Here is a 25,818-nt window from a genome sequence, read left to right on the forward strand (position 1 = left end):
CTTAAACCTTCACTATCGGGATGCGGCTTTGTTTGGTGTGCTTAACCTTTTCTATCCATAGTTTCGATAGAATGATCAACTATTAAGAGGTTCTAGTTCACTTAATCTTGTCTAGTGGGATTGGGAGGGTTTTGTCTGATAGACACTTCTTAGGTTCGACACATGGGACACAGGGTGTACGTCACTAAGCTTGGAGGGTAGTTGGAGTTTGTAGGCTATCGGACCGATCCGTGCGAGGATCTGGAATGGTCTGGTGCATCGGGGATTTATTTTACCTTTCCTTTCAAATTGTGACATTTTTCACCGAGGGAGATTGTAGGGTCCATTATGTGTTGCGTCTTGGGCTCGGTCCTTAGCCCAGTTTTGTATCCGGATTGGGCTTGTCCATCCGTGATTTAATTATTAGGGTTTAAGTATTTATAGATGCTTGCATGCATCTTCGTACGTTAGATTTAAAGCTTGAGTCGATCATTCATAACGTTTTTACTGTTTTATCGATTGTAACCCTAAAAGCCTCTACAACGGAAGTTCTTCATCGACCTCTGCCGAGGCGTGAATCAATTGAATCATTCAGCATATTGTCGATTCTTTTTCTTGTTTGTTACTTTGTTTGCATTGTTTTGATTAACCTGTGTAAGATCTAAACGATCTAAGAGATTTTCATCTCATCAATTGGTATCAGAGCAGGAGACTGTGTAATTCATACACATCTCTTCTGTGAAAGAAGTAATTAGGGTTCATTCCGCATTCATTGATATTTATTGAGCCGTCACTCCATAATTGACGTATCTCATTATTTATTCATCTTGCCCTAATATTAAGTATTACAAAGTCTGATCTTATAACAGGTTAAACGATCAAGCATGGACGATTCTCAATCCAATTCCATCAACATCTCTAACATCATCGGATCAACAACCAAGATCCCAATCCTCTAAACTCAAGACTATGAAGTGTGGACACACCATTTTGAAAATTACGTTATTTGATCGGAAGATAACGGGTATCTGATATGGGAAGCTATCACAGCTGGCCCCTTCGCTCACTCAAGCACTTCAAGAATCATTAAAAATCAGAAGGAGTACAATGATCTATTAAAAGATGTGAAGGACGTTGCTCAGGACGATAATGAGAAGTTCCAATGCAACATTAAGGCATTGAGACTAATTCGATTCGCCCTTCAATCCGACACATTCCGGTTAGTAAGTTCTTGTGGTACAGCAAAGGAAATCTAGGATCGGCTGCGAGAACTGTACTCCACAGATGAAGATCTGGAGCACTCAATTCAGACCCTTCTTCTCTCAGAATTTGGAGAGTTCAAGCAGAAGCCAAAGGAGGTTGTTACATAGACGTTCGATCGGTTCAATCATCTTCTCAGTAAAATGATCAAACACGACATAGAAAGAAAGCTTATCGAACAGAAGGTCACTTTCTTAAATGGCCTAAGACCCCAATGGAGGGCAGTTGTGTCGACAGTTAAAGCACATGAGGAGTTTAAATCATATTCGCTGGCGAAACTTGTGGGGACTCTGAAATCCCAGGAAGAGACTGTGCTGCAAGAGAAGAGTGTGGTTTCAAACTTGCGGTCTTTGGCCCTTCTGTCTAAAGGTAAGAGTGCAGCAGAAGAAGAAGAAGATCTAAATTTGGGAGACTACGATCTAACTTTTGAAGATTATGCAATGATGGTGTCAAATCCCAAGAGGTTCATCAAGAAGAACTTCCCTACGAAAAAAAACTGAAATTGGCAGGGAAGCTACAGCTCTGAAAAAGTGAAAGAGGAGCCGAAGGTTAAAGAACCAAAGAAAGAAGCGAAGGTTGGAGCTGATTCTGGTGTCAGCTGTTTTTACTGTGGAGGGAAAAATCACTACGCAAAAGATTGCGTGTTGAAGAAAATGGAAGAGAAAGATGAGGAGAAGGATGAAGAGGCAAATCTCCTGAAAAGACCAGAGGAGATTAAAAGGAAGAAAGTCGCTACTAATCCATCTATGAATGCTCTAATTGTGTAGGGTTCGGTAGATAATTATGAGTTCGGTGGCGTACAGGTCTGGTCGACTGATTCAGAAGATGATGAAGTGAGAAAGCCTACTCACAGAAAGGCTTATGTGACAAAGGTTGGTGATGCTAGTGGAAGGTTCCTGATGGTGACAGATGTATCCTAGATGAGGGGTTACAACACTGATGGTGGAAACGAAGCGGCTAAGGAGCGAGAGGACGTGTGCTTTACAGCGAAGCCTCTCAGTGTGCAGATAAGTGAACTTGATGAACTGATCAAGAAGGTACAATCCATTTTTGTTTCATTTAAAATTCCATAAACATCATATGAAAAGGAATTATATAACTTGAATTCAAGACTTTCAAATCTAGATAGTTGTTTAACTCAAACACGGGTCACGAATTCTAATCTGACTGACCAAATAAGCAGGGTGTCATCCAAAAGTGAGGAGCGAAGAATGTGGATTGAGCAGAAGGACTTGGAGTTGGTTAAGTCTAGAGATGAAAATATCTATTTGCAAAGAGACAATCTTAAGTTGTTAAAACAGAGAAATGTTTTTTGTTTGATTGCAAAAAGACTTTATGCTAACATTACACAACTGCATTTAGATTGTGAAATTGGCCAGAAAATATATCGCATGATTTTGCCCTTCCTTGAGCTAAAGGAGGATGAAATCGATGCCGAAGCATACAACTGTGAAAGTGTTGTATCTTCAGATGATGTAAATCCCACTTATATGTTTGGTCTGGACAAAATTGAATCGTTTATAAAGTCCAAAGACCATAAGGACATGCTGAAGAACCTTTTGGATGAAAATGATAGGTTGAAACTCAGAGCCGAAACTATACAAAAATTTGACTCATTGAGTACCAAATTAAGTTCAGAAAATAAAATTGATGTTGAAAATGCATCTGAACTTAAATAGGACGATGACATGAGTGAAATCTCTGTAGAGGATGTGATTGACTGTTCTGTGTTTATTAGGAGCGAATCTGAAAACCACAAGAACTTGATTTCTGAAAATTCTGTGGAATTCGCTCGTTTGTCCAAAAATAAGTCCCCAATCCTTAAAGAAAAGGCCGTTGTATACCAAAAGGTAAGAACCACTCCCAATCAGGTTTATAAGGTCACAGGAGTAACCGAACATTAGACAGCCGAACTCACTACATTGGTGAATGAAGATAATGCAGATGGTTGTGATGACTTTTTCTGGTCTGCACCTATAGACAATGCAGACGAAATAGTTGGTTTTTCGGAGCGAACATCATGGAAGGTCAAAGTAGATATGTGGCAGAACCACTTACTAAACCTACCAACTTTGACGTACCCAGTACCAGTGGCACAAAAGAGATTCCGGTGGAAAACGTCTCCTCAACAAATGAAACCTCTTCCATGGAAAGTGAACCTGTTGTTCAGAAGCCGAAACAGAAGGCAAACATTCACAGACAACCAAAACAGGTGAAAAATCAAAAGCAGCAGAGGAATCTGAGATACAAGAAAAATCTCTTAGAGAGAAAGCAATTTTGGTGCTCTCAAAATCCTCACTATACTCAATTTGATGGAAAATCCAAGCCAAAAGGAGAAGAGAATAAGGATGAAAGGAGCTTTGGTTCGGTGGATCAAAAGAACCAAACAAAGACTTTCGGGCCACAGAAAGAACAAGACCGAAAGGATAGGTTCGGTCCTGAAAGTAACAACAACCGAAAGCCTGGTTTCGGCCTATCAAACAACAACATACATAGACCAGGATTCAGTCCTTCAAGGTTTTACAATAGAAGACCCAGCTTCGGTCCATCAACAAATAGCAACCGAAGGTCCAGGTTCGGTCCCTCAAATGATCACAACCGAAAGGGTCATTTCGAAACTCAAGTCAGGAAAAACACTCATTCTAATTCCTCTAATTCTTCTCGTTCTTACTCTTCTTCTAAGCCTAATTCCCGTCCTACACCTAGCTCACAATCAACGAAGGATTTGAAAAGAAAAAGTATGAATTCCTCAGCAAATAAAGAACGAAAGCAAGCTGAAGTCCAAACTTCCGAACCTAAATCCAAAATACCTGCATCTAACACCAATAAATTCAAAGTGTTTACTATTAAGAGGAAAGATAAAACAACCTTAATAAAACAAACTTATCTTGTTGATGTTTCTCTTACTATTCCTGTTTCTGTAAAAAGCTCACGTGGACCCAAGAAACTTTGGGTTCCTAAATCTGCCTAAGTCTTTCAGGTTATAAATGATGAACAGTTCAACGAAGAATGGTACATAGACAGTGGCTGCTCACGTCATATGACAGGGAGGAAGGAAGAGCTAAGGAAGTTTCGGTCCCTTCAAAACGGTGGTAACGTCAAGTTTGGTAAGAACTCCTATGGAACGATAAAGGGTTATGGGATGATAACCAATGGAGACTTAACAATCAGGAAGGTGGCTTATGTAGAGGGGTTGCAGCATAACCTCATCAGTGTGTCTCAACTGGTGGGAGGTACAGGTCTCAAAGTATCGTTCGATGACGAAGGTTCAGAGATAATAGAGAAGAAATCCAACAAAGTCATTCTCAAGTCAGATCGAAAAGGTGAAATGTTTCCTCTGAATCTCGAACCAATCAAAGGGAATCCAGCCATATGTCTTTTGTCTAAAGCCCATTCAGACGAAAGTTGGTTATGGCACCGAAGGCTCTCACACCTCAACTTCAAAGACATTAACAAGCTAGTCATCAGTGATCATGTTCGTGGTCTTCCACTACTTAAGTTCGATCGAGAAGACTTATGTGCTGCTTGTGAAATAGGGAAACAAAGTTGCCAAAGTCACCCAATAATCATAAACACCAAAGTTGTTGAACCACTTGAGTTTCTTCACATCGACTTATGTGGTTCATCATCCATCGGGAGCATTGTCGGTAACAAGTACATCCTTGTTATTGTTGATGACTTCTCACGATTTACTTGGGTATTCTTTCTAAAGCAAAAATCAGAGGCAACTCCCAAGCTGAAAATCTTTATCAAGCAGGTCGAAGTGCAACTGGGAAAAGTCGTTCGAAACATCAGGAGTGACAATGGACTGGAATTCAAGAACAAAGAATTCGAAGATTTCTTGGCTGAAAAGGGCACCAGTCACAATTTCTTAGCCCCCTATACCCCTCAATAGAACGGAATTGTCGAAAGGCGAAACCGATCTCTTTGTGAGGCGGCCCGAACCATGTTGAGTTTTGCCTCCCTTCCTCTATATTTATGGGCAGACGCCATTGCTGCAGCCTGTTTCACTCAAAACAGATCTTATCTCAACAAGCATTTCTCTGTCACCCCCTATGAGATTCTTAACAACAGGAAGCCGAATGTCAAGTTCTTTCATGTGTTCGGCTCAAGGTGCTTCATTTTCAATTCCAAAGAGCATCGCAACAAATTCGATGTCAAAGCCGACGAAGGCATTTTTCTGGGATATTCTCTTACTTCAAAGGTGTACAGGGTTCTGAATAAACATTCTAAACGTATTGAAGAAACCTATTATGTAACGTTCGATGACAGTTACGTCAAGTAGTTGAAGTCTGTTGAAGGGGGAATTGGAGAGATTTTCTCTCAAACTAGTCAGGTCACAGCCTCTATCGCCAATTTGTTTGACCAGTTCATGGATCTATTTGATGAACCTGAGAAGGCTATTCACTCTGAAGCCATGGCAGCTGACAACAAGATGGATCACTTTAAGAAGATTGTTGAAGACGCAGCCAAACAAATGGCAGAAGAAGAACCGGTTAGAAACGAACCTCCTCGAAGCAATACTTCAGTCGAGGGGGAGAATCATTACTCTTCAGATCGACATGACTCACATATCTAGGGGGAGGGTCCATCATTTTCAATCGGCGATAATGCTCATAGCCAAAGGGAAATTCCAATCTTTGATGGAACCAAAAGCCCAGTCATACCCGAAAGTCCGAGACAACACGAAAGCCCGGTTGCACCCGAAAGTCCTGAAGCAACCGAAAGTCCGGGATCACCCGAAAGTACGGTAGCAACCGAAAGCCCAGAACCACCCGAAAGCCCATTAGAAGAAGAATTTTATGGTTCACCTCCAAATGTTTCATCATCTTTCGAGGGGGAGAATTCCACTTTGCTTTATGATGATGATATTCAATCTGAGTTGGAAGAAGAGGTAAATGCTGAATTGGATCCCACTTATGATCCAAATTATCATCCTCTCATCAAATGGACCAGAGATCATCATGTATCTCACATTGTGGGTGATGCATCAGAAAAAGTTCTAACACGATCACAACTGAAGGCGAAGCAAACTCTTTATTCTCCAAAGTAGAATTCTGCATGTTTAATTCTTTCATCCCCAAAATAGAGCCGAAGACTGTCAATATTGCTCTCGATCATTCTGATTGGGTTCAGGCAATGCAGGATGAACTCAATGAGTTTGAAAAAAATAAGGTCTGGAGACTAATTCCAACACCCACAGATGCCTCAGTTGTGGGTCTTAAATGGGTGTTCAGAAACAAAATAGACAAGGAGGGAAACGTAATCCGGAATAAGGCTCGGTTAGTGGTGAAGGGATATTGCCAGGAAGAAGGTATCGATTACGAAGAGACATTCGCTCCGGTTGCAAGGCTGGAATCTGTTCGAATATTTCTTGCATATGTTGCACACAAGAACTTTCAGGTCTACCAGATGGATGTCATGTGTGCTTTTCTGAATGGGGAACTTGAAGAAACCGTGTACGTGGAGCAACCTCTTGGTTTTATAAATGAAAGGCATCCTAATCACTGCTATATCTTGGATAAGGCAGTTTATGGTATGAAACAAGCTCCTAGGGCATGATATGAAACATTAACTAAGTTTTTAAAGATGTCTAAATTCAAACAAGGTTCGGTTGACCCAACATTCTTTCGTAAAAAGGAAGGTAACCACCTTATGATTGTTCAAATCTATGTTGATGATATCATCTTCGGCTCAACGAATCCTAGCCTAACAGCTGAATTCAGGAAGTTGATGGAGACAAAATTTCAAATGAGCTCAATGGGTCCAATTAACTTTTTCCTTGGTTTAAATGTTAGACAGGGACCCGAAGGCATTTTTATCAACCAGGAAGCATACACAAAGACTCTCCTTGCCAAATTTGGCATGATGGGAGAATCAAAAGTCAAAGTCCCTATGGCGTTCGGCAGCAAAGTCACACCTTCTTTGGAAAAACCGGCAGTCGACATAACTCTATATCGACAAATGATTGGTTCCCTGATGTATCTCATAGCTAGCAGGCCCGATATAATGTTTTCAGTATGCTATTGTGCCAGGTTTCAAGCAAATCCTCGTGAACCACACATGCTGGCAGTGAAGAATATATTCCAGTATTTGAAGCGAACCACCTCTCTCGGTCTCTGGTATCCCTCAAACTCAGGTTTCTTCATTCAAGCCTACTCAGATGCAGATTTAGGAGGATGTGGTCTAGATCGAAAAAGCACCACAGGAGGCTGCCAATTCGTAGACGGGAAACTGGTTAGCTGGCAATCGAAGAAACAAACTTGTGTTTCTCTATCTACAGCCGAAGTAGAGTACATTGCAGCTGCATCCTGCACATCACAAGTGATTTGGATCCAAAGCCAACTCCGGGATTGTAGACTCAATATGAAAAGGATCCCACTATATTGCGATTCAGAAAGTGCAATTAGGATTTGTCATAACCCAATGCAACATTCCAAGACCAAGCATATAGCACTGAGGTATCACTTTATTAAGGATCATGTGGAAGATGGAAACGTCGAAATTCACTTTGTTCGAACCACTGATCAACTGGCCGACATTTTCACCAAAGCCCTTCCTGAAGCAAGTTTCAATAAAATCCTTCAAGGCCTAGGTATGATGGAATCAGAGTCAGTACCAAAAACACCTTCTCAAAACTAAAGGTTAGAAGCGAAATGAACCGAACGCTCGGTCTATTTCGAGCTCGGTTCACACGGGAACCGAAATGAACCGAACGCTCAGTCTATTTTGGGTTCGGTCCCATTGCACTTGTTTTCGCTTATCTCAAAAAGGTTTTGTCTTTGGTTGTATACTTTTGTACAATTGTTTTCCAAAAATCCAAAAATATTTTTTAACGAACCGAAATGAACCGAGCGTTCGGTCCATTTCTGGTTCGGTTCAAATTTTTTTTTCTGTTTGGTTTGTTTTGTTCTTCTCTTTTCAAAATATCAAAATTCCAAAAATATGTTCTTTTGTTTTGTCTCTACTTCTGTTTATGTTAACAGGTTCTGCAATATTGATGGGGACGGTATCATTCTCACACTTTATACTAGCTAAGTGTCCCTAGAAGCATGCTGCTGCATGTTGTCCTAAGCCTCAACTGATTTTGAATAAAGCCTTATTGACTGGGTATATACAAACCTTGTCTTCCCAATCAGGCTGTTAAATTTATTCTAATCATGAGCTACCTTACTCTTTTCTCATATGAGTTAAGGGTTTTCTGCTTGGTCAATTCTTTTATAGCAAAGGTACTTTGGTTTCTTTACAACACCTCAAACACTTTTCTCTATCTCATTCCGGTTCATATATGTAACCCTTGAGACTCTCAGAAATAACCACTGAGGTTTATGGTTACACAATCTCTATGTTTATGATCTTAGCTTCATGTCACTACGTGCTAAGTGAAACCCAAAATTCAATACCCACTATGAATTGACGGTGAATAATTAATTTGCTCTAGCTTTCACCCATGAATTAACGAAACCACCCAAGTGGTTGTACCATGAAATCTCTATTTTTCTTTTTGTGTGATTCTTATGAAATTGTTACACACCATAACATTTCTTCCTATAGAATCCAGTTTTAAAATTTTTATAGATTTTACACCAAACTTTTCCAACAAGTCACTGCAAATAATCTCAACCTACTTGTTCAACAGACCACATCGGTCTCACAGGTACTTCGTTTGGTTTCGGTCTTATGTCAAGATTCGGAATTCTCAACTGAAGCGAAAGCACCCTTTTAAGCCTTATCAAAAGATGCCTTTCAACACTTCTTAACAAGTGCTTGATCGTAATTCAACGGGAATCCATACAGACACTTTAAAGTCTCTCTTGACTTTGAAGGAAGAGATTCGTGCCCGGGATCCACTGTTTCGTGTCTTCATTGACATCACATATTCCCACATAGATGTTGCTTTATTTCTTTATCTTTGACACTCTATGCACGAAAATCTTTTTGATTTTCCAAAAGTCTGGTTTGGTTCTCTACAAGATACTTTCCTTTATGTAGCTTCAGTTCTTAAGGATATACTCAACACGGGAATGCTGGGGTTTTTCTAAGTCTTTGGTTTTATTTAATGATGACCGTTCAGTTAAAAGATAAGACGATGACTCAGCCGGAAGATCAAAAATTTCAAGAATTCAAAAAGGGGATTTGGTGGGCAGGCGTGCTAAACTGAAACGTTTTTCTCTCTCATACGTAATCATCGGGGTCGCTAACTGTCACGTTTCAGTCAATTCAGGAACCATTTCGCGTTTTGAGAGGATTTGGGGGCAGATTATTCTCTCTCCTCCATACCCGGTATAAAGGGTAAAACCCTAGTTGTTTTACCTTTTTAGTGCAAACTAAATTTCTGAGTGTAAACAAAGGCAATTTTTCTCCCCCTGTTCATCTTCTTCTTCGAAGCATTCAACAATGGCGGATTCCTCCTTTGTTCATGAAACCTCCAACATTCTCCCAATCAGACCTCAGCAAAGCCTGGTTATTGACCTTACCCCAATCTCCTATGATGCCTTCATGTATCCCATCGTGGAGTGTCTCAAATTCTCTCCATTAGTTCTCGCACTCACCAAGGTTGAAATTGTGCCTACGGAATGTCTATCCCAGATTTTCTCCACTGCTCACTACGAAAAATCTGTTGATCGCATCTACTTCGACATCCTTGACACCAAAACGTCCATCTCATAGCAGTGCTTTTGCTCGCTTCTAGGGTTTGAACCTGACGAATCGAGGGTTAACCCTGATTCGGTCACTATGGGTCAGTTATTCTCCATGTTCTACAACATGGGTTACATTGAAATCCTTACTACTGTCACGAAGTTCAAGAAGTCGTGTCTACCTCCTCATTGGAATGGCTTTTTCACGATACTGTTCAAAGGTTTATCAGAGAGGAGTGCAGGTTCTGATGGGGCCAGTCGTCTGTTCATGACGATTCTTTATGGGTTGTATAATGGGATCAACCTCGACTATGGCTCAGTACTATGGCAACAGTTAATCCAAAGCCTCGCCTCTACCTCTCGACACACTGAAATCTCCTATTCCAGGTTCTGGATGCTCTTCACCAAATGGGCAATGGACAAGTATCATGTCCCCATTGTGGCCACTTCTCCACTCTCCGCGATTGGCGTCTTCCACACTACAAAGATCATCGTTACTGATGCTTCCAAGTTTCTGTTTGTTGGCTCAATTCCTGCGTTAATGTATGCCTGTGTATCCGCGGAAAGCCACATCATCAAGACCTACAAGGAATTTCTTCCTTCGGGGCCAAGAGATCTGACTGCAGAGATGGTTCAATCCATCAACGACGCAAACAAAGCTGCTCCCAGGGGCAAGAAACCAGAGAAAGGGAAAGACAAGAAAGTAATCAAAGGGGCGAAAGGGCCTTCTCCTAAGAAAAGAAAACCAACAAAGGCACCCCAATCACCTCCACCGAAGAAGAGGAAAACTCTGCCTAAACGCAAACTCATTCTTGCTTCTTCCTCAAGTGAATCAGAGGATGAAAGTTCAGACTCAGAGGAGTTGTTTCGAGGTGACTCTCCTCCCCGTTCGCCTTCACATGAGGTACCAGTTACAACCAAACCTGTCTCTTCTCCTCCTATCACCATCTCTACTTCCATTCCTCCCATAACCTCCACCGCTCATATTCCACCCACTTCTATTCCTGTACCACCTCCCATTTTCTCAGACGCTACCACAACAATAACCACTAGAGTTCGAACCAACGTATCTGATACGGGGGCTCGTCCTTCAGCACCCGAACCTACTTCCATAACCGAACCTCCACCTTCGCCTTCATCTCCAAATCACTCAGCCGAAACCGAGACTTTTCTTGGAGGGGAAGATATGAACTTCGATTCTGTTTACTATAGTCCCTACCAGGTTCAAAGCGATGATGACGATGATGCTCCTGTTACCAAAAAGCACATCAAGGAACTTCATGAGAAAATTGATAGTCTCGTCGCTTTTTCCTCCTCCTCTCGATCCCATATCACAGAAGCTGCCATTCAGGGGATGGTTGATACTTTCACCAAGGCACACGAAGCCTCTATCAACTCTGCAACTATTTCTATAGATGCATCCACAAAGGCCTGTGCTGCTGCGACCGAAAAAGTCGAAAAACTATTTCGCGAAGCTAACATCTTTTTGGAGTCTTTGCAGGGGCAGCTGAATCTAATACAGCGAAGGTTGATTCCGTTGTTGAGAAGCTGGATGCTTCTTTTGAAAAAGAAAAACACCATTTTGCCAGTCTTCTTCAGACCCTTGAAGCTGACAACAAATCTTTCCAAGTAGCCGTTGAGGAGCGCTTGACTAAGCTCCAAGAAGACCTTGCCACAGAAAACTCGGTGATGGATGTGCTTGCACGCAAAACAACTGCCCTAAAGATCAAGAGTCTTCAGCTTTCCCAATCAGAAAAGGAGGTTAATTATCTTTGATTTGAATGAGCTGTGATTAAGAGTTGTGTTTCAGATGTCCACGGAGCCCTCTCAAACATTATTGAAGTGCACGACCCAATTCTGAACTACTTAGTGAGGCGAACTCTTCATGAGAAACTTGCTCCTGCCCTTGCCTTGCTCAGCAGAATTGAGGGGCTTCCTGAGCACATGGACCATCCTAAACAAGGGGGAGAAGGAGCTTCAAAGGGTAGTCATCAAGTTCAACCGCCTCCTACTTCTTCATCAGCTCTAGTTGAAGCAACCGAACCACCAACAACTGGTCATGCATCAGGTTCGGGTGCTCAAGACAAAGGCAAAAAGATTCTTGAGGACAGTGATGGCGATGATGATAAAGAAACCATTGTTGATATCTTGAAGAAACAGGCCAGGGACAAGGAACCAGACATGAGTGCTCGGATCGCTAGGGAGGCCAAAGAAAATGAAAGGAAGATGAAGGAAGCTCATGATCTCCTTGAAAGTCGAAAAAGTCTGTTCCCTCCTTGGACTCTTGAGAAGATTATCAAAGAAGCTGTCGAGTCCCCCAACATCCTCTAGCTGGAACCTGTGATCTCATTGGATAGGGTTAATTCTGTTGACTCTCAGTTCGACATGCCTTTGACCCAAAAGACCTTTGTATTTCATGAATTTCCCCATATTGCTGAAGTTCCTCATCCTCACCCAAAGGTCGATAGGGAACTTATTGACTTCTATCTGAGGTTTGCTCAGCCTCAATATCAGACGTGGAGTGCACAGAAGATCGTCAACGTTCGGGTCCTTAAACCCTTTCGGGAGGGTAACTTTACGAACGTCCGATTCAAAGTTTTGAGGGGATCAGAGAAAACCGAACAAGCCATTTCTCTCGCTAATCTTCCTAACCTGAATCCTCACGATTGGATCATTTTGCATAACATCCTCCTCACCAATGAAGCTGAATATGGGCCGATCATAGATCACTTCAAGAGGATGTTGGGCTGTTACGTCATGGAGGTTGCCAAGATGGATCAGGAAATTGCCAATGTTCTCAGAAAGAAGCCTACCATCACCCCAGTTGGTTCTTCAAGCGATTTGAACAAAATGCAGATGGGAAGGATCGATCCAAAACGAAACTCAGTTATGTTCACCAGAGGAGAAGGCCAGAAATGTCTGTTCGCTTTGGCTGACAAACATCTTTACACCACTACATGTCTGTAGCATGTTCTGGGGATCATCAATCGGTGTATGCAAAATTCTAAAGATGATAAGAAGTACTTCAATGACATGATCCACTGGTATATTCGTTTCATACAAACTCTTATTGCCATCATTCCCTTCTTGTTCAACACTACGAAGAAGGTTAATGTAGCAGGATCCAGTAAGCCAAAGTAGAGTCTCGCCCCATTTTGACGCAAAGGGGGAGATTGTAGGGTCCATTATGTGTTGCATCTTGGGCTCGGTCCTTAGCCCAGTTTTGTATCTGGATTGGGCCTGTCCATCCGTGATTTAATTATTAGGGTTTAAGTATTTATAGATGCTTGGATGCATCTTCGTACGTTAGATTTAAAGCTTGAGTCGATCATTCATAACATTTTTACTGTTTTATCGATTGTAATCCTAAAATCCTCTACATCGGAAGTTGTTCATCGAGCTCTGCTGAGGCGTGAATCAATTGAATCATTCAGCATATTGTCGATTCTTTTTCTTGTTTGTTACTTTGTTTGCATTTTTTGATTTACCTGTGTAAGATCTAAACGATCTAAGAGATTTTCATCTCATCAGAGATCTTTAATAATACCATGATCCCTTACTTGGGATTCCATGGCTTTAACCTGCTATAGCTCTTTTTGTTGGCGTTATGATGTTTGGGGTCGTGTCGGGTTTTGACTATCCTTTTTGTGGTATCTCGAATAATCTCGTGTCTAGTGAGTGTGCTATTGGGCGTTTATCCTCTTGTCAGCTGGGTGTCTCTCACCTCCGCCCAACAGAGGATGCTCTGCATTTTCGGCCATGCGGGGCCTCGAAGGATACAACTCCCATGCTCGGATGGCAGTTGTTGGTATATGAGTACTTGATTAGTGATTTTTCTAGTGTTAGTCGAAGCTTCAAGTGCGTTATTTAGGGCAGGTGGGTCTCCCATGCCTTGCCAATGTCTATTACACATGGTTCTCTTTGGGGTGCGGATTCTTGTTTATCTCATTCTTGTCAAGTGGGATTTGTAGAGCTTCGGTGGTTTGACACTTATGAGTGTTGAACACATGTAAGGTAAAATGTCCGAAACTAGGTTCTTAGGGCAATCGGTGGCTATGGGTTATCGGGCCCTTTCTTGGCAAGGCCTTTTGAATGGACTTCTAGGGATCGAGATTCTGGTGTCCTAGAAGTAGCGTTTTCTGGGCCATAAGATTTGGTACTATGGTCACCAAGGTTGAGTTTGTGTGATGTAGTTAACTGTATGAGTCTTAGATTATCTTGGGAGTTTTCTCCCTAGGGTTTTTTCCAAGCTAATGGTAGGTCAGCCTTTGCCAGTTCCTTGCTGGTGGTTGAACGAATCTCCGATTCGGGTTAGGGAGTATAGATCCTTGTGGATGGGTTCGTTTGGGCTTACTCATAGTCAGTGGTGCTTATGGTAATTTCTTCTTTCTCCCCTTATGAGTTAGATAGGTGCTTCCTATGGTTAGGGATTAGGGCTGATGTTTCCTTTGCATATTATGTCGCTCTTATGATCAGACACTATTTGTTCTTGCGACCATGTTAAGTGGTACCGGGTGTTTGGTTGTTGGGGTGTTTCCTGGAGTCGAGGTGATTCTATCTCTGCTTAGCACATGGTTGAGGTTTCCAAAGGGATCTTGGGACTCTTTAGGGAAAAGTTGGAAGCCTCTCGGATTCCCTCGATGCCTTTTGCTTCTTGATTTTTCTGTCTTTATTGAGTTAGGGTGGGGCGTGGTATCTCTTACATATAGATTTAAGGGTCTGGTTGCTAGGAATTTCATCATTATCGACTGCAAGAGTTTAGTTATCTAGTTGGGTAAGACGAAAGTCTATTTGTAGAGCTCGAGGTTTGTAAGGTGAGGATCCAGTCTGTCCGTTCCATTTGGTGGCATTGGAATCCTTGTTACAACAGGAGTTACATCGATTTGGGGATTATTGGTTGCTAGGAATAACAGGGTGTTCTACGTTCATGTTCTTATCGTTGCTAGTTTCGTTTTCGTTCTTACCATTGGGTCTATCTTGTTTCTGCTTGTTATGTGTTTTGATGTTCATGTTCTTATCGTTGCTAGTTTCATCTTCGTTGTTACCATTAGGTCTATATTGTTTCCACTTGTTAGGTGTTCTGGTGTTCATGTTCTTATTGTTGCTAGTTTCGTTTTCTTTGTTACCATTGGGTCTATCTTGTTTTTACTTGTTAGGTGTTCTGATGTCACAAGGGCGCTGCTATAAAGCAAGGGAATTTGACATCTAAATTCTGCTAGGTCTTTCTACTTTAGATGGATGTGACATAACCACACATACTTAGGATTTTTAAAGGTAACTGACTGTGGGGTTCTATCCTAATCAATATTTAGACCAGTGACAAGAAAATGATGCGGGATCGTACATTCTTAGTTTATAGAATCCTAACTATATATGATACATATGGAACCATCATAGTCCATTCGTAAGGATTCTCTAGCTTCTCCGTGATTTACGGATTTGCTCGACTGGGGAAATAGTTTTTGATTATGTTTTCAATTTGCAAGGCGTTTTTGTGAAAAATCGTTACATAGAGTTTATCATTCGAAACGTACCAAAAATATCGGTAGAGTTTCTTGTCGTCTCTTCCTTTCTAGTTGTCAACTCCTTAGTCCGTCATCTCTGTTGGACAATATCTCTTGAAATGTCCTGTTGCACCACACTTGTGGCAAATTGGACTTACTTCTAGGTTGAGGGTCGGAGTGACGCATGGGGCCGAGGCCCTATAATAGCGGGAGGTGTGTCCCATCTTGTTGCACCTTTTACAACGAAATGTCTGGCAAGCTCCCCAATGATGGTATTTTCACTTGTTGCAGTGTGGATTGCTCCCAAGGTATGATTGTCTTGATGTGGGAGGAGTAGGATTTGTAGGGGTAGGGACTGATTCCGCTTGTTGCGTTTTAGAATGCCTATGAGTCGAACTGTCTCCTTTTTCGTTCCCGAACTTTCTTTTCTTGAGTTTAGGTTTAGGTTTTAGAATGCGTTGGTGAGTTGTTCTTTGTTGGTTTCCCTGGTTGTTGTTACGATTGAATTTATCGATACTGATTCCATTTGCGTTCTTGTTATTGGTATTGAGGTATGCCATGGCGGCTATTACGCCAATTGTTACGGTGGCTTGGAAAGTAGCGGAGTCTATTCGTAGGACCGGTGCACCGTTGTGTACTGGTTATCTTCATAGGAATACATGACTCTGTTTCACACGAAAAGTGAGCTCGTAAGTACTCGTAGTTGATTTGAAGTGATTTTACTCGTATAATCTTAACGTACTGGTGTTAATTGTGTCAACCTACATCCCCATGATGCAGTTATGGTAGAGAGTTGAAACATGCATTATCTAACGTAAAGTCCGTCCAAACAACACCTAGCTAGAAATATGGTTAACGGATTTGGTTGTATGGATTCTTGGAGGATGTACTCCTCTTGGTTTACTACTACTGGTTGCGATTAAGGGCATTATGGACCTAAGGCGAGTAGTGTGGTGATCCTCTTTTGGTGCGCAAAGTGCTTGGCCATTTCACTTATATTAAGGGTGCCCTTTTTGTGTTCCTTAAACTGCTAAGGATGTCCTAGCCTTGATTACTATGAGTTGTGGTCTCCAAATGACCATTTCCTCTTTTAAAGAGTGTACATGGTCTACATAGTTTTCTGGTCCTACTGGTGGGTTAGGCATTTGGAATGGTGTTCTTGTTACTTGTGGGGGATCGGATTTACACTACTGCACACTGGGCTTTGCTTATGGTCTCCATTACTCCATGACAGAGAGTTGGAAACCGGGAGTCAATTCAGGTTACTCGTGACCCAAACGAATGTTTGATTTGTGAGGGTGTTGGCTATCGGAGTTCTGTGCACGTCGATTGTGGATCGGATTGTCTTTTGTGGAGATGCGCCCTGAATTGGGTAGGAGTCAATTCCTAAGCTAGTCTTTGCGTGGGTATTGTTTTGTTCTAGGTATGTTCATTCCATGGGCACTTATATTGGGTGGTTATGTATCTAGGAAGAGAAAGGTGAAAGGGTCTCTGGTCTGCTCCTAATTGGGTAAAGCTCGTCAAGGGTTTCCTTGGCACTCTCATCCTTGCTGGTTTCTTAGTTGGAATTCTCCCTTTCAATTCATCTCTAGGTATCCCTTAGGGTCCCCTTCTGGATTTTCCTCTTGAACTTCTTTTGGTCTCTCCTTCCCCCATCCGCAAATCAACGTGATAGGGTAGTGGAAGTCTTGGTGAGGAATTTCAATTACGTCGTTGGTGCTAGAGTCGCGGCACGAGATATACGGGGATAGTTTAGGTGTGAGGGGGGGGGGTTATAGTATCCTAAAATACTCCTATAGTATTTTAAACTTGATGTTCAAATTCTAATATTCTCTTGTGCGTATAGTTGGTAGATCTTAGGTTTGTTGCAACACCACCATCCCTCCCAAGTACATGTTGGTCATATCTCGAATAAATATTGTTGATCAGGCAATATTTATCGTAGATGTGATTACATAACTTCCCAGGTTTGACTATAGTGTGCAACCTTTAGTTACTTTTGGTTTCTTCTCGTTCTGATATTGGGTTAGTAATTGTGTATAATTTTATAAAATACTTATCTTCTTAAAGTATACTTTTAGGCAGAGTTTGTTTTAGTCCCATTGCATTTATAGTTGTATATCTCGTATGGCTAGATATACCAGTTCATTATAAACAACGCTCTGATACCAATCTATCACACCGCCGAACCAGATGGTGGAAACGTCCGGAGGCGGGTGACTTCATTGTGCAGTATCATAACAATTGAATATAAATGAAACAAAGCAATCCAAACATCATACATTGAGATAACAACCTTACATGGTTTACATATTGTATTTGTTCTTCGAGTTACACAAAAGATGCATAAGTAGAAAACTTCAAACTACAGCTAAATAGTCCTGCATCTGCGTCCCAATTCCTGCTTACTAGTGTAACAACCCGAAGTTGTTCATCGCCGAAAACCCGTTCTACCCGTATAACTCGTCGGAAATCGAAATGTCCCGTTATCATTTTTGGGCTTAGTTATCTAAAATTATATATTTATTTTCATTCAATGAGGGTCCAAATCATTTAGGAACTCATGAAATTAGCCCAAGACATTTATTTTATAAGTTTTAGAAATATCCTCGTCGGGTGACGAAAACTCAATCGGGTGCAACCCAAAGCATCGTTTAAGGCCGTTATCGGGTAGAATTCCACCGTGTCCAAGTTTTAGGGACTATATAAACATGTTTTAACACTCATTTGAAGCTTTTTCCTTCTCTCTCTACTCTCTCTCTAACCTCTCTCCTAAATCCAAAGATTAAGTGTCCAAAACTCAAATTTAAGACTTCAAATCCTTAAGGTACCTTCCTAGCCTTAATCTATAGCATGTTTAGCTTCCAAATTAGACACTTAATCAAGAAATTGGACATTGTATGTGAGTTTACGGCCCAGGAGGCAGCCTAGGCCGTAAACACCATTTTGAAGGGTTTTTAGCCCTTAATCTCCTTCCTAGACTCAAATGGACTTTAGATATGGCTAAGGGACTTCAAGATATGGACTTAGAACACCTAAAACTATAATTTTGTGGACTTTGAAGGAGTTTACGGCCAAGGCATAAGCTTGGGCCGTAAACTCATGAAAATTGTGTTTTTCATGCCTTTAAACCCTTCCAAAACACCTCTATGGCTTAGATATGAATTATAGGACTTTGATTCTTGCATTTGGACACTTGAAACATTAATTTTGAGGGACTTAGATGAGTTTACGGCCAAGGAGAGTTCTTGGGCCGTAAACTCCACAAAACTTGGCATAAATCTCATTCTAAGGTGTTAGAAAGCCATCCAACACCACCAAAAGCTTTGGAATAAATCAAGGGACCAACCAAAAATAGTTTAAAGGCCTTAAACACAATTTTTGTGGGAATTCTAAGAGTTTACGGCCATGACCTGTTCTTGGGCCGTAAACTCCAAATTTTTTGGTGTTAGAATGCAAACTACACACCCCTAAGGCCCTTAGATGAATTTTAGAAGTCCTTTCATGCATGTTCTAGACCTTGAAACACCTTGGAACACCACACACAAGAGTTTACGGCCATGAAGGGGGTTCCAAGGTAAAATTAATCCAAGGCCTCAAAAATCCCATGCAAATTCATGTTAGGCCTTGGATTAATTTTACCAATCACATGTGATTTGTTCTAGCACCATTTAGCACCATTTCCTTGAGTAATTAGGAGTTTACGGCCAGGAGCCTATGCTAGGCCGTAAACTCCCATAAATTAATCATTCTAGTGATTATAATCCCTTCCATGCATTTAGAACAAAGCCTAGAATCATTTCCGATGTCCATATAAGCCATTTAAGCCATTTAAACACCCAAAACCACACCCACATGAGTTTACGGCTGTAAACTCATGTATGTGTGTGTTTTGTGGTTGTAAACTCATTTAAAAGTTTACTCATGGGGAGTAAACTCAAGTCCCAAGTCCCTAGTGTCATTTCCCATCCCTAAACGCCACCCGGGTCCCTCCAAACACTCGTATCGGAGTGTTTTCACGACTTGAAGCAAGTGTCCCTATCAAATGAATAAACTAAGTCCTAATTAGATACAAATGTGTATCTTTACATTACAATTAGGAACCTCGTGTATTTACAAGCCCCGGATCCACTCTTAGCATCCAAATCGTCATACTTCTCGTCCGGTGAGTTCATACCCCTACGCCTTTTTCACTGTTTTTAACTGTTTTTAGGGGGGGGGGGGGAATACAAGCAAACCAAAACTGTTTTCAAATCATAACATTTATGTGTTTCAAATAATATCTGGAAATCTTAAAAACTCTTTTACTCCTTATGTATTATGTTGAGCATAAGGAATGATTTATCAATTACAACTAAATGGATTTTAGTTAAGAAAATAACCAAACTAATCAAATTATTATGGGAATAATTTGGGGTTCTACGTTTCTCTTTATATCATCTACAAATATCTGTATTAAGTTATTAGATAAACTATGTCTGATTCAGTTTATCTCCGTATCATTCGAATGTTTTTGCCAGATAGTCTTATTGTATGTAACTATTTTCACTGTATCATGTCTTAAAGTCTTTATATGTTTGTTATCGTATGAGAATCCTGTGAATAGTTTAATACTAGTTTGTGAGAAAGTCACTACCCTTTATGGATGATCAAGTAAATCCTCTCCGGAAGTGTAACCAGAGTCTCCTGGAGGGAGAGCGAAGAGTTTGTGAATAGATCTATTCGGGACTGACAATCCCACACCTTAACTGCTAGCTACAGTTAGGCGGGCACGCCTGGGGTGACAAATTCTGGATATCATTCGACGTCTGACTAACGTCAAGGAGGTCTCGTTGTCGTATCAGTATGGTTACCCGACTCACAATACGTATTAATCTAAACTTATTCACAGCTAGGGTTTGTTTAGAATCTATATCTTGTTCGGGATGGTAATCCCATGGTCATGTAATCTATATCTCGTTCGGGATGGTAATCCCATGGTTTTATGTCTATACCTCGTTCGGGATGATAATCCCATGATCTTGAGTCTATATTTCGTTCGGGATGGCAATCCCATGGTTTTGAAACTAAATCTAATACGGGATGATAATCCCATGATTTTATCAAGTTATCTTATAACTAGATTCGGGATAGTGATCCCATGGTTTATCAAACTATTTATATCTACTTTCGGGATAGTGATCCCATGGTTTTTATCGAATTATCTTATAACTGGTTCGGGATGTAGTCCCAAGGTTTTCAAAATACTTTCTATTTACAGTTCATCTAAATTATAGTTTTGTGAATTAAACTATACTATGTGTTATCCAATAAATCTTACAATTAGGAAAATATGGGATTTTCCTGGGATTAACTTATATCTGTAACAGAACTGTAACGAAAGATAACTTAACTACTTTACATAAGAAAATATGGGATTTTCTTGGATATCAAATCTTTTCAGAATACTAAAGGAAATCGATACATTTTCACAAAACAAAACCGCTTATGAACTCACCAGCTTTATGCTGATTTTCAAACCGCTTGTATTCTCAGGTCCAAGTTAGACAGGTACCCGGCGATATCTTTTGGTGAAGATGGAGTGCTCCGAAGACTCATCTCTTTTGTTCATATGATATATGTATAACTTTGTACAATTTACTTTTGAACCAAATGTAAACTTTCATATATATGTAATGTAATGGTTGTTTACTGTGATTACTATGTACATTGGATTTGATACACAACATGGAGTCAACCCCGGGAACGTTTCCGCCTTTGGTTTTCGGGGTGTGACAACTAGATCCCTGAAAATACAAGTCGCTTTTAAAAGCGTCAACTAACAAGTTGGTAAGTTCATAAGCATTTTGTACAAAATCGTTTACACTTGTTTAGAATTGTTCTTATTGTACTTTCATAAAATTTGTTATTTTCTATTAAATAGTTTGAAGCCTTGCTTTGAAAATGATCGATATATGTGAGCATGTCGTTACTTTTTGTTCATCCTTAAATGGAGTGATTTTGAAAAGTAGTGAATTAAATTTGTAAAGGCGGACTGTGTTCCAGAATAGCTCTTATTTTGAAAAGTGTTAGTCAACCGTTTCCAGAAAATCTCCCATTTTCAAATAGAGAATGAAGTTGTAAATCTTGTTTTTGTTATCGGGTATAATCGAGTGTGTGTTCTAGTTCATCGTTACCGAAATCGTATAAAATCTTTTTCTTCAGAAAATCCTTTTTTTTTTCTGTTACACAATATTCGTAAGTTCTATTTCCAACTGTGTAAACTTGTATGTGAGTGTGTAGGTTTATCGTTTTCAAAATTGTATACAAACATTCTCTATAAAGTCTTACGTTTTCTGATTTGTAAAAATAGCAGTGGAAAGACTCTAATAATTGTTAGGTGAAAGAAATCAATCATGGCGATCGTGGGCATTCTACGCAATGAACAAGGACAGTCAACACAACAAATGCGGACCATCACTACCATGCATACGACAGTCAACACAATGAGCCAAAATTTATTTATGACGTTTTCCTTACATAAATTTTTAGTCGATATAACATATTCTAGTGAGTCGTTATAACCATACTAATAATGACGGAGACCTGTTTTGGCGTTTCTCAAGCGCCCTCGGTTTGATAAAGACATTTGTCACCCTAGAATGGCCGATTTAGCTGTAGCGAACAGCGAAGGTGCGGGTTGTCAACCCCGTATAGATCTATACACAAATTCCCGCTCTCCCTCCAGAAGACTCTGGCTGTAACTCCTTACAGGACTTTAGGCGTACACTAATATTTTTATATTTCGGTACTTTTGAGATTTGACTAGAACATTGACAACCTTTCAAGCAATCGTTCGGGATTCATCATTTGTTAGATAAATAATGATATTAGTGCTCATTGAATAGAAATATCGTTCTTGTTCCATATCATTATTTGTACTTGTTATTTGGGTACTTCATGTTCGTTCCATTTTGTTTATTGAAAAATAAGCCATTTTTAACTCTTGTCAAAATGACCCTACATTATCGGAATTGGCAAATGTGGTCTTTCCTTACTATGAATTGTCGGCTCAGACCCATATTAGACAGAAGAAAAATGGCAAGTCATAATTTGTGAAAATTTATGATTGCCGGTTATGACACGCATTTTCTGTTTTATGACATATAGAACATTACTTATGTTCCTAAAGGTTTTACGACAACAGTTTATGACATGCAAATATTTTTGTCATGAAAATCTATTTTCGTATATTGTTCTTGATAAAAGCTATTTATATTAAAATATTTATAAATAAACTCAACTAGTCAGTTGATCTGGTAAAAGTCATGAGCATGAAATAATACTCCAAGATAACCTTTATATTTATGTTTGACCAACAGTGATTTCAAAATATTATTATTTTCATATTTTAATCACTTCCCAAAATATTTTATCTAACAACTTGTTTAAGTGAAGCTTGAAGCAATTCCTTATAATTGTTGTTATAAAGTTTGTGACTTATACTTGGTATCTACTGGTTCTTGTTTCTAAACACATTTTGTGAAATATAATCCAAACTCTTGAGACTTAACCAAAATCTCGAGTTTTTGGACTAAGAGTAAGGAATTTCATACTTAAGCACATGTAAGATGGCATGCATACACAATAAGTAATTAGATCATCATTTACACAAGGCTTTGACTTGTATTCTCCCCCAAAAAACAATAAAAGCTTAGAAAAAGTGGGGGTATGAAGCTCACCTTGAGTTGGTTGAGGAGTTGTTTGGACTTATGGAGTGAAGATCTCAAGCTTAAACTTTTGGCTGAGATGAGGAACTCCTCTGGGAAGAATTTTAACCTAAGTTTGATTATCACATATTATTACGAATAAAATAATATGGATTCATCTTGAAAAATTATGTAAAATCTTAGATGTGGAGAGAACATACTTTAGAAGAACTCCAGGGAAGATTTGAGAAATTTTGCTTCCAGCAAGATCCTTGTTCTTGCCTTTGGGATAAGCTTTTGAGAGGAAATGAGAGGAGTGAGAGGAAATGGATAGCCCAATCTTTCTTCTATTGTTGTTGTTTTAAGAGTATACGAAAAAGGGAGGAATCTTTAGTGCATGGGGTCTGCTGGTCCATGCATGGATATTTGTGTTGGATTTGAAACTCCGAGATCTTTTGAGATTCATTGAACTGTTCAATGGCATGTTTCAATCTTGAGTGTGCCCTTCAAGTTTTGTGACTGGGATGCCGAGGATCACAAAACAAGGTGTGAAGTAACCATGCAAATCACTTGGTACCCTTAATATTTACCCCTTAATCGATGTGCCAGTTAACCACACACGCTCCACCGATACTATGATAAATATTAAGTTACCCTTTGCCTACCTTGGTAAATCAAGCTAGTGTGCCGGTTAACCACTCACGCTCCACTAACCGACTTAAACAAAATGCAAAGTGTAATTTCATAGATTAGCACCTTATTCACATTTTCCTAAAGTAACTAAGATTGGGAATTTATAAAAGGTTTAGTTACTTTATATTTATCATTAATACTTTTAATGAAGGGAGAATTATAGTCATTGTCCTACCTATTCGGCTATCGACCCTCCACCAATCTAGGAAGCGGTGGGTGAGAGTGGACACCCATTAAACTGCCATTTTATAGGCATTAACCTTATACCCCCCTTATAGATTGACTTCGTGAATGAGGCCTACTAATGGTAAGACGACTTGCTCTTATAATTAACTTATAATATTATAAAGTATAAGGGTTGAATTTTAACTTTTAAAATTCTAAGGGCTTAACTTGGAATTAAAGTATTCATAAGTGAAAACTTTTCAAATTCCAAAACTCGAGGGCAAGTTTTGAAACTATTAAAAACTATTCAATTCCATAACTTATATGTTTAAAGTAGTTTTAATCCAAAAACTCTTCAAGTTCCATAACTTGAGGACAATTTATGGAAGACTTTAAACTATTAAAAGAATGTGACTTTTCTTTATTCATAACATTTGGAAATATTTATGATTTTTATGAATCTTAAATGTGACTTTTCATATAACTTGAGGACAAGTTACAAAAACACATTTTATAATCAACTCTTAGATTAATTTGGATTGAAAAAAACAATTTCACATTACTTTTCTATTAATCTTAGCAACTCATAAGAACTAGATATTTCAACACCCAAAACTCATCTTGTTCTTTGAGGAACTCGTCGAGTCATGCCCAAAATGATGAACTCATCGAGATTTTTGCATAAACTCGTCGAGTTTTATGGTCTGGACAGTTTCAGCTTTGAAAAAACAAGTTTGCATCAAGTATAAGTGAAAACAAGCCTTGGCTCTGATACCACTGTTGGGTTTTGAGCATTCTAACACTCCTAAGTGTACATGCAACCCTAAATACCTTGGATCTATGTTTTCTCTATTATACATGTAAATATGAATATTCCAAGGTATTACTCTAACTAGCATACAATCTTTAGATACTTGGGTTATATAACAAGTTCGAATACATACCTCTTGATGTAGCTTGACTCCATGAAGCTCGAGAGCCTAGTGCCCCAAGTGTGACACCTCAAATGGTTCACTCAACATCTCCAACACATGGAATAACCATGAGAAGAAGACACTTCATGCTCAAATCGTCTAGCCCTCATATATGTGTCACTAGTGCCGATTTCTTGAGCCAAAGGGGTCCTTATATAGTGTGCACATTAGGGTTACACCATGTAACCCATGACTTTACCCATTCCTTATGCTCCATGGGTTTTAACCTCCATGGAGTATGCATGGGTCACCACATGGGTTAAACCCAACATAAGGAATATTGGATAATAAGCCCACATATATAAGAATGAATGATTTACACAATCAATCCCCATATATTTAATTAGTATCTTTTAAGCACTAAATTAAGTCCAAATTAATTGTTGATCAATACTAACTAAATAACCCGATTTCATATTAATATATTAGAACTTATAATATATTAATATGTCACAAATGTCCTCTTCTCACAATCGGTCTATCCAAATGTTCCGATGCCATGCAACCCAAATGGACCATGCCGAGTCGGGTCAAGTACATACCAATTGTAGTTATGGACTTAGAAACTAATTCAACAGTTGGACATTGACAATGGTTGCATTGGATACCCAGTAAAAGCTTTCTCTTCCCAATGGAAAGGGACTGGCCATAGTTAACTCGCTTGACCAAATGATAAAGAGAAAGGCTAAGTATGAGATTGTCCCATGTACCATTCCCAAAGGGTCCATGTGGTTGTATTGCCGAAAGGAAAGGTCATTGGTTGCGAAGCTGCCAAATATACTTGAAAGATCATAAGGCTGGTAAAGTCAATAAGTTTGACTCTACTTCAGGTAAAGTCCACTATCTAACTCGATTAAGTTTCTATACTTAGATTCTTATTACATGATGTGACTGGGTCACATATTGATGTTTTAAG

This window comes from Lactuca sativa, chromosome 4 (assembly GCF_002870075.4).
Source record: "Lactuca sativa cultivar Salinas chromosome 4, Lsat_Salinas_v11, whole genome shotgun sequence".
Classification (NCBI taxonomy): Eukaryota; Viridiplantae; Streptophyta; class Magnoliopsida; order Asterales; family Asteraceae; genus Lactuca; species Lactuca sativa.